The sequence below is a fragment of the Triticum dicoccoides genome, chromosome 7A (genome assembly GCF_002162155.2).
Source record: "Triticum dicoccoides isolate Atlit2015 ecotype Zavitan chromosome 7A, WEW_v2.0, whole genome shotgun sequence".
Taxonomy (NCBI): domain Eukaryota; kingdom Viridiplantae; phylum Streptophyta; class Magnoliopsida; order Poales; family Poaceae; genus Triticum; species Triticum dicoccoides.
The window spans coordinates 164991155-165000815 of NC_041392.1; the positions used below are offsets into that span (position 1 = coordinate 164991155).

At 42.5% G+C, this 9661-nt stretch overlaps 1 pseudogene; it reads right to left on the reverse strand.

Moving 5' to 3' along the window:
- Positions 1–5871: 5871 nt before the first annotated feature.
- LOC119333330 lies at positions 5872–9163 on the reverse strand (annotated as a pseudogene).
- Positions 9164–9661: the final 498 nt, after the last annotated feature.

The window sequence follows — 9661 nt, forward strand, 5'->3', positions numbered from 1 at the left end:
GTTCGGTGGGGGTCGGGAGATATCGGGGCCTGTCTGGCAGGCGTACGGGCTGAGGGGTTGTTCGCACCGAATGAAATCGTTCGATCCATCGATACTCCCCTGCCGAACGTATCGTTCAGACTGGTGCCTCCCCAGACCGAACGTTCGGCTGTTTTATCGGTGTCCAAAAATAACTGTTTTTTTTACAGTTTTCGTCGAAAAAAAGCTGTAGACTAGAACCCCTTAACTCTCAAATCCTCAAATTTTTTTAAAGGTCCAACCCTCAAACCCTCTCCCAATCCTCAAAAGTAAGGGTTGGGGAGCAAAACCTACTCCAACCCTCATTTGACGGTCGCGGGAGGGAAAAAATCCTCCCAACTCCCGCGCCCACGCCCGCGACCGCCGCTGCTAGTCGCCCCCGTCGCCGGCGGCCGCCCCGTCGACCTCCCGCGCGCAACGACAGCGTCGTTCATGGGGAATATTCCGTTATAAGGATTGGGTTTGAGGGTTCTAATCTTTGCCCCTGTTTTTCAACCCGTAAAAGTGCACACACAAAAAATCATTTTTGGACCCTTAAAACGCTAGTGAGGGTTTGAGGGTTCTACTAGTAATGCTCTTAGATTATTTTTTGGCCACCCAATTTGTGGCATATCCAACGCGAACCCTCAACCCGTTTGTATCCGACCGGACAACACGGTCCAGATGTGTTTCGCAACGCTAGCCTGTATCGCTCCGCCGACCGGTCTGACACATTTTTTCCCGCAAACTCGAGACAAACTGGGGTGGTCTTTGCAGATGTCAGGACCCCTGCCTCGCCCTCTTCTGACTCCCCTGACCCATCCAAAAAACCCTCATGTCTCGTGCTTTCCATCTAACACATGCGCCGCTTCCCGCGCCGCATTCATGCCGGCCCAGATCATGCACCGGCCGTCATTGATGCCACGCAGGAGGAGGTGCAGTGGCTCCTCCATGACCGGCAGACAGCGGTCGGATAAGGCTGTCGTGGCGGACCAACGCCCTACCACCGCAGGAGGGATGACGACGATGACAACGGCGGCGGCATGTACGGCGATGGTGGCACGGCCGGGCAGGGCAGCCACGCGTACAAGGTGGTTGTCCGGTAGAAGTTGTCGATTTTTTTTCCAGTAAAAGGCTGAAATATTGTTTGTTTATGTAAATTGTGACAGAACTTGAATGAACTTCATCCAGTTTGATTGAATTTCATCCAGCTTGTTGCAATGCGGTTTTAATTGTATGCGGATAGCTATAGATGGTTGGCTCCCGCATCTGTGTCCATGGACTGGTCCCCCGATTCGCGGATGGATACGAAGCTGATTGCGGGTTAGTGTTGGAGATGCCCTAACTGCAGGAAGAGATCGCTGCAATTTTTATTGCTCACTTAGAATCATATTTTTTGTATATAAGTTGCATATCTCATGTATGCCACAAGTTGATATATTGTTGTATATAAGCTGCATTTATTTTGTTGTATTCACAGACTGTATTTGTAGTACATAAGCTGCATATATCTATAATCTGCATATTCGTTGTATATATACGCTGCATATATTTTGTTAATACTTTCAATAAAAGTCCCGCTTCGATACAACCCCATGCTACATGAAAAATAGAAAAGACACTGGTACAAGTCAAACTCCTACCTGCCGACCTGGCAATCACCTTGTGGGGTGTGGAGAGTGTGTGGGCCCCCGATGACAGTGGGTTAGGCGTTTTGTGTGGGCAGCTGGTTCCTTGCATGTCCATTTTTTTTGGGTACGTCTCCTCCGTGTGGTGTGGAGGATAGCTGATGGCGAGAGTTAATTCGATTGGCTTGGCGTTATGTAGGCCGCTGAGAGTGCTTTGTAGCGGCTCCAGGAGAGGTCTGCTATTGCGGCATTTTAAGGCGGAAAATTGTTGTGAATTAAATTGCTGAGAGTTATCTGTGAACTTTTAATCTATGAAGTTTATTTTAAATTTGCAAATGTTTATAAATCTATAAATATATTATAAATTCCTTTCCATTTAAAAAATCATGGTTGTAAAAAAAATCTTTTGATTTAACAAAAAAATAAAAAAATATCCGGCTTTTTATAAGATTGTAGTAGAGTGGGCGCAAACCTATATTACAAAGCAAGCTAGTGGATCAGAGAGTCGAGTTGAGCAAGTGGGAGATTCATGGACCACCCATGTGAACATTGTACCAACAGTTCTACAATTTCACCGTGGAATATAAGCTCCCAAGAGGCTCACAGAATGACCACGGGCTGACATTAAAACCGAAATATGTAAGGATATCACAATCATGCATCGAGCAACTTCAGTTTCCTCTTAAAACAAATATCGTCTTTATGGGCACTCTGGCACAATATACAAATTAAAAGACCATCAGAACATAATTAAAATCCAAGCTAATTATACAGATAAAACAAAAAACGACCACAATAACCTGCTAGATAAAAAAACGACAAGTGAAAACTGACTCGGCAAAGCCCGCGTTAGCCTCTAGTAGATACTGATTCTACTAGCCAGCCAAGCTGCCAACAGCTGATGACTAAAATGCATCGGTAGTGTTGAAGTACCAACTATGGCGGGAGAACCATATTTTTAAATCAATATTTCTTGGAAAAAATGTGAACAATGTTTCAAAATGGTGAACAAATTTCGAAATTCTTACAAATTTTAAAAACATGAACACATTTTTTAAAAAGGGAACAAATTTGAAAACGCGACCATTTTTTTAAAATGTAAATATTTTCAAAAATTATGAACAAATTGTGAATTCTGAACCATTTTTATGAACTGTCAACAATTTTTTAGAAATTGAATTTAAAATACATACTGAACATTTTTAAAATATACGGTAAACTATCTTTTTCCAAATGCACGCTGAACAATTTCTCTATGTACGATGAACATTTCTTTATATACAGTGAAAATTTTCTTTATGTATGGTGAACATTTTTATTAAATACGGTGAACTTTTTTTGAAAGGTGAACAATTATTGAATACCTAAACAAAAATTTGAAAATGATGAACATTTATATAATACACGATGACCAATTTTTAATACATGATGAAACCTTTTAAAAAACATATTGAATTTTTTTTATAATATGGGATCAACATTTTAAAAAATGCGCCTTTCATATTGAACAATTGTATAACATATGATGAGCATTTTATAATACACCATATTTTTTTTTGAAAATATACGGTGAACATCTTTTTTTTTTCAAATGCATGTTGAAACAATTTGCTGTACATGATGAACTTGTTTTTATACACAGTGAACATTTTCTCAGTATACAGGAGCATTATTTCAATACGGTGAACTTTTTTTTAAGTGAACAAAGTTGGAATTTCTATAATTTTTGAAAACACTAACAAATTTAGAACTTTAAAAAATTCAGGAAATGTGAACAACAATTTTAAAGGATTTTTTCAAAAACAAATCCCTAAACAGTTTTTGAATTTGCGTAGAAAAAACACCATATTCAACGTAGGGTGTTTGAGTATGCCAGAAAGCTCCCTTTGAGCACGTTGTTTCTCGACATCCTTCAAATAACACTAATTTTATTATTGGCTTGTATGATCAATTCAAATCACCATGCCAAGTTGTTTTGGTTTTTCTACAAATTTTGTATTTTCTGAACTTTTCTCGATCAGAAAAGGACGATAAATGGCTGGGCGTGTCGCAACTTGCATAGGGTGTCGAAAATCGTTCAAACCTAGCATGGATGCATATCATGTGCATGCCCACCTACTTGAAAATGTTAGGATCAAGGATGTACAAAAACACCATGTTGAACGTAGGGTGTCTGGGTAGCCAGAAGACTCCGTTCGAGAGCATGGTTTTTTTTTTGACAACCGCCTAATGGCCCCAATTTTTTTCCTGGTAGTTTATGACCAATTCAAGGCACCAGACAAAGTTACTTGTGTTTTCTACAAGTTTTGCATTTTCTAGACCTTTCTCGGTGAAAAAATACTGATAAATGGTCGGAGGTGTTGCAACTTGCACACGGTATTGGAAGTCGTTCAAACCTGGCATAAATATCTACCATCGGCATTCCCACTGGGTGAAAAATTTGGGGTCATTTCAAAGATGTCCACAAAAATGCAATGTTCGACAACGGTGTTCGGGTAGGCAAGAGGGGTTTGTCTGAGAGCACGTTGATTTTCGACATCCTTGAAATGACACCAATTTTTTATGACCTTGTATGACCAATTCAAGGAACCATGCCTAATTATTTTGGCTTTCGACAAATTTTACATTTCTGGAGTTTTCTCGGTCAAGGAAGGCCGATAAATGGCAGAACACGTCGCAACTTGCATATGGTGTCAGAAATCGTTCAAACTTGAAATGAATACCTAACATGGGCATGCCCACGAGCTTGCAAAAATGGACGTCATTTCAAGGATGTCCAAATGTAGATCATGTTGAACGGAGAGTGTTCGGGTACGCCAGAAAGCTCCATGTGAGAGCACGTTGTTTTTCGACATCCTTAAAGTGCCCCAAGTTTTTTCCATAATTTATTATGACCATTCAAGGCATCATGTTAAGTTGTTTGGTTTTTTTGGCAAGTTTTGTATTTTCTGAAGTTTTCTTGGTGTAAAAAGATCGATGAATTGTCGAACGTGTCGCAACATGCAAATGGTGTCGGGATTTAAACAAACTTGTCATGGAAGCCTACCATATGCACGCCCACTTGCTTGTAAAAGTTAGTGTCATATCAAGGATGTCCAAAAATAAACCATATTCAACTGTGTTCTCGGGACCTTCTATGAGCACGTTGTTTTCCGTCATTCTTGAAATAGCCCTATTTTTTTCCATGGCCTTGTATAACCAATTTAGAGCATCATGCCAAGTTGTTTAGATTTTTGACAAGTTTTGCATTTTTTGAATTTTTCACTGTGAAAAAGACTGATAAATGGCTAGACGTGTCGCAACATGCATACGGTGTCGAAAGTTACCATGGGCATACCCACCTGCTTGAAAAAGTTGAGGTCAAGAATGTATAAAAACACCATGTTGAACGTACCCGTGACCACGACCAAAGGAAACCAGAAAAAGAAAAGATAAAAAGAAAAAGAAAAAACAAACCCCGACTTCCTTGTTCACTGGGCACGAAGAGAAGAAAGAACAAAAGAAGAAAAAAGATGTAAGTATTCGCATAAGGTGAGTTGTGTGGTTGGCTACTGCGGCGTACACTTTTTTGAACACAGTACAGACGCAAGCGTTTATACATATGCGCATACACTCACCCTATGAACGCACATCCTATCCCTATGAGCATCTTCGAGACACTGAGCCGGCATATCATCTTGTGATTTATGAAGTCACCGTAGGCACCTCGTCGTTGATAAAAACGTTTTCTCCCACTGAGAGCGCATTTAGAAATAATACGAGCACTAGGACTTGAACCCTGGTGGGCTAGGGATAGCACTGTCCCTCTAGCCATCCAACCATAGATTGGTTCGCACTGCGGCGTACACTTAACGAGGAGGTTGCATGTTTGAATCACGTCTCCCACACTTTTTTGTAGGTTGACAAAAAAAGAAAAGATAAAATGGGTAGGCCCGGCGCAGAGGGGTGTTTGCGTATGTATACGTTCCAGTGGGCGATGCACTTTTAGAAAAGACCACCCTACCCTTTATCATGAAGGGGTATGAAGAGATCTTCTCCGTCGATGTGTTTAGAGGGGTGTGCTGAAGTTGAAGTGCTTCCCATAAACACAACAGAGTCTCTACATCGAGGATAGACATAGACAACGAGACCAAACTTGAATAATTTCATCGCTGGTACAGCGTCAACAACTAAACAAAGATCAAGTATATCATTTTATTCTTAGAGGTAAAACAAGTTGAAGATACAAAATCAACGTAGACATCCATTATGTTCTTTCCAAAGACAGGGCTATGATGGAATACTTAATTAGTCTTCTCCCTCGCAAGGTGTTCCGCGACATTATACATGAATTTATTGAAGAGTATGTTGAACACAGATTCAGCGAAATGGATTGTGAAAAGGGGCAACACCACTGCCCTCAAACTCTTCGAGACATTCATGTCACTTTGGAGGGAGGTCATGCACGTCATCACTTTCCGAGTTATCACCATGATCCTAGTGGGACTTGAACAATTTGACATGTTTATGTTGAATAATCCACTCTGCTTGATCAGTGATCACCATCTTGACAATAAAAGTGTAGGCTAAAGTAGTTGAGTTTTTTCCTCTCTATAAGGACATGTTGTGACAGTTCAATGTTTAATTTTCTCTAATTATAAGATCTGTGAAATAATTGTACCACAGATACACCGTTGTGTACCTCTTCAACGAGATATTCCAAAGATTGTGCAATTAATCCATAGAGTTGGTTCATATCTCCATTGTAGACAACCTCTGTTTTTCTCTAATAAATGCCAATGCTATTTGTTCGCCGAGCACCAGTTCTTCATATAGCAGCTTGAGGAGCAACAACATATCATTCTGAAATGCTCCTGGTCTCGCAATATAAATGTGTCATCTGTTTAGAGGCATTTCTTTCTTGACCGCAAATCTATCCGGAAGCTACATGATACAAACAATAGTTGTAGGACCTTGATGATTAACGGTGCATTTTTTTTCCGACAAAGGGAGGATTTTACTAGCTCATAATATAATGGAGCATCAAGGGGATACAAACACAATGAGCAACACACATGGCATCGGCATAGCTAGGATGCACACAACCAACACCAACGCACACACATAAAATTCATGCCGGCAACTAGATAAGTCAAGCAAGACCAAAGTTATACCTTGATGAGGAAAAAAACTCCGTATTGATCAAAACAATGATCAACAATCTAGAACAGCAACGATATCCGCAACAACAATCATTTGATATCACCAATACCATGAGAAGGCTCCAGCAGCAACACCTTCAGGTAGGGAACAACGCTCAAGCACTGCCTTCACCGCATCTGACCACCAAAGGCCAGATCATTGGTTTTCACCCCGAAGAACAAGTCTGGGCAAGTCTTTTAACAAGGTAATGACACAATAACCAAAAATATAACGCCTAGGGTTTTCACCCCAAAGCTCGAGACTAATGCTTAAGAAGCATCACCAAATTGAAGTCATCCAGTGTTGTCACTAGCACTTACCGCGATCCCAACAGCTACATGCATATCACAGTCTTTGATGTGAGATGTCACACAGGTAAAGACCATGCTTGCAAAAGCAGGCAATCAAGCCACGACAAGAGTTGATCACCACCAACAGCTTCAAAAGGTGAAGGTTATTGTCGCACATTGCAATGGAGATTTAAGGAGGAACGTTATGGGGACCGCCAAATCCCACAACGGGATGCTTTGGCAGCCCCACACCGTCCCCATGCTCCGTCGTCCTCGTCCATAGTGGCAGAATCAATCAACAAAACATACTTCTCGTTGCCACCAGATCTGAAGATCCAAGATCCTAGGTCCTATCTCGGTAGTCACCTCCGGATAGGGTCATGGCCACCGACGTCTCTCCACCCAAGACTATCAAATCCGGACAGCAAATTCAATGCCGCCACTGCACATCCATGCTCTTTGCGTCAACCCATTGTATGTATATCGCATCTTTGAAGAAAAGCCACCAAACACTAGATCGGGCCTGATCCGTGATGCTCATAGGTGCAGCCACAAGAGCCTGAGAACAGCCGGCGAGAGGCAGCGCATGCCCACCGTCAATTTATCATGGCTTGCCAATTTAGTACCTCAGAGCGCTGATGAAGGCAATATGATGAATGAAACAGATGAACTTTATGGCAAGGAAAAAGCTTGGTGTAGTAGGAGCCGTGTAACCTGGCAATATAAAAAGGTGGTAGTGCTTCTAGCTTATGAGTGACTGTAACTGAATCCTTGAACTGATCAAGTGAGTGGAACACATGGTTGAAGTCGTTTCGTCGTAGGTTATTCAGGAAGACTTCGTTGTCCAGCAATTGAAGATTGTTTGCCGGCAAAGGTTGCGGAATAGTTTCACTATCTAGCGGTTACAACTTGTGTGAATGTATGCATCTCTTCGCGAACAAATGTATCGCTTCAGAGAAAGTCTAACAATGTACAGTCATCATGTTGTAAGGATAAAGTATTATGTTTTTGCCTAGTTGAATGGGAGAGAAGAGGAGAGAGAATTGAAGCGGACTGTAAATTAACTGCCAGCTACTGCACGAGCTCCAAGAAACATTGTGAGAGTGTAAGATGGGCTAGTACTTCTTAGTAACTGACTATTACATATGTTGGCTATTAAAGCAAGTCTAATAAGGTACAGTCAGCAGGCTGTAAGAATTAAAGTATTATATTTTTGCTGAGTTGGATGCGAGAGAGAGGAGATAGAAGAGAAGCATGTTGTAGATTAAAAGTCGGATGCAGCACGGGCTTCAAAAAACATGGTGAGAATGTAAGGTGGCCAAGTATTAATCAAGTAGTATTTCTTATTAAGTAGTTATTATACATGTTGGCTATTAGGTTGGCGATAGATAAAGTGATAACTTCATATAATCAGTTGTTGACTATACTATTGATCATGCTTTTAGATTGGTTATAGGTGACATGGCAACTCCCATATAGCTACCATGCTCTCAGTCGATGCAGCCTCGCACGACTGCATGCAAAATCTAGTACGCACGTTTTCCCACATGTACAAGGGAAACGTTTTGCACCGACCGACCGGACCAAGCTTCGGCCGGCCGTGTCCACAAGCGCACGCTCCTAACGATTCAATCTGCGACATGTAAGGGCGGGTGGGCCACTCATGGGAAGATGCGGACACCGCCACATCTTCTGTCCACTCTCCCAGTCGTTCACTTCTCTTTCTATATACTTTCTCTCTCCCACGGAGCACATGGTCGACGAGGCATTGTCCTCGCCAATGATCTCTCACTCGAGCACCACAGCCGTGCAGCTCCATCAGCCACCCACTCCTTCGATCAACCATGCCGAAGCATGGTGGACTAACCAATATGACGCATACGAGCTTTGCCGAAAAAAGCCGCAACCTTGTTGTAAGATGTCGAAACCGGTGCATTGAAAAGCTACAACCTACACCCGCTGGCGCCAGATAAGACGCACCCTTGGACTCCCACGGTGCTACAATCAGCACCCGCCGTTGCTGGAACAGTGATCTTCATTTTCTACAAACGGCAAACCTTCCGGCATCGGAGGTGGTGACACTGTGTGCAGGAATCGGCATTCACCACAAGGGGCAGCAAGCTGCAACCATACACATTGAAAGCTTCAACCTTTGTGTGGTGCTACTAGAACCAGCAACGGCGAGATCTGTGACCGGGACACATTTTTTGTTGTGACCGGTGGACCATAAGTTACAACGGGCGTGACAATTTGTTGGAACCGGTGATGCTAAAAGCTGGAACCATTGGGAATGGGAGTCGCAACTGTCTAGCCGGAGGAGCTCCAACCGTGGGACACCGTGCTCTCTCACCACCGAACCCTGCAACCGCATTGCTAGATCATCTGGTTTGCTACCACCCGTTACACTCGATGCTAGTACCCTGTGGCGAGACAAGTTACACTCGAATGCAACAACCGGATTTTGGCGATGCTAGAACCGAGGACGCAGAGAGTTGCATCCACGATGACAAATGCTACGTTTGGCAAGAGTTCAGGTGACGGGGAAGTCATCGATGCTGCAATCAA